Here is a 425-nt window from a genome sequence, read left to right as displayed (position 1 = left end):
CCAATTTTCGGTAATACGTAAATTAAAGTCATAATTACACCATCTTTTTTCCTAATGTTTGGTATATTTATATATAAATTTTTTATAATTTAAAAAATTATATTTAGAACTATCCTTACAATAAGTCAATAATAAACCAATCAGGATTAAATATGAATTTTCAATATATATATATATATATATATATTTTTGGTAATATCAACAATAAAAAAAACTATCTTTTAAATGAAACAAAAAATAAAGGTATTATATATAGTTTTTTAAATTATAAAAGATTTACTTATAATCACATTCAATTTAAAAGGATAAGTAAATTATGTTAGACAGACGTAGTGAGGAGGAACTCTACATCCCACCCCGACCCTTCCCCTCTCCTCCTCCGAACCCCCCACGAACCCTCCTCCCTCCCCCCCCCACCCCAACTA

The sequence above is a fragment of the Sesamum indicum genome, linkage group LG4, assembly GCF_000512975.1.
Source record: "Sesamum indicum cultivar Zhongzhi No. 13 linkage group LG4, S_indicum_v1.0, whole genome shotgun sequence".
Lineage (NCBI taxonomy): Eukaryota > Viridiplantae > Streptophyta > Magnoliopsida > Lamiales > Pedaliaceae > Sesamum > Sesamum indicum.
This window is presented reverse-complemented; position numbering follows the sequence as displayed.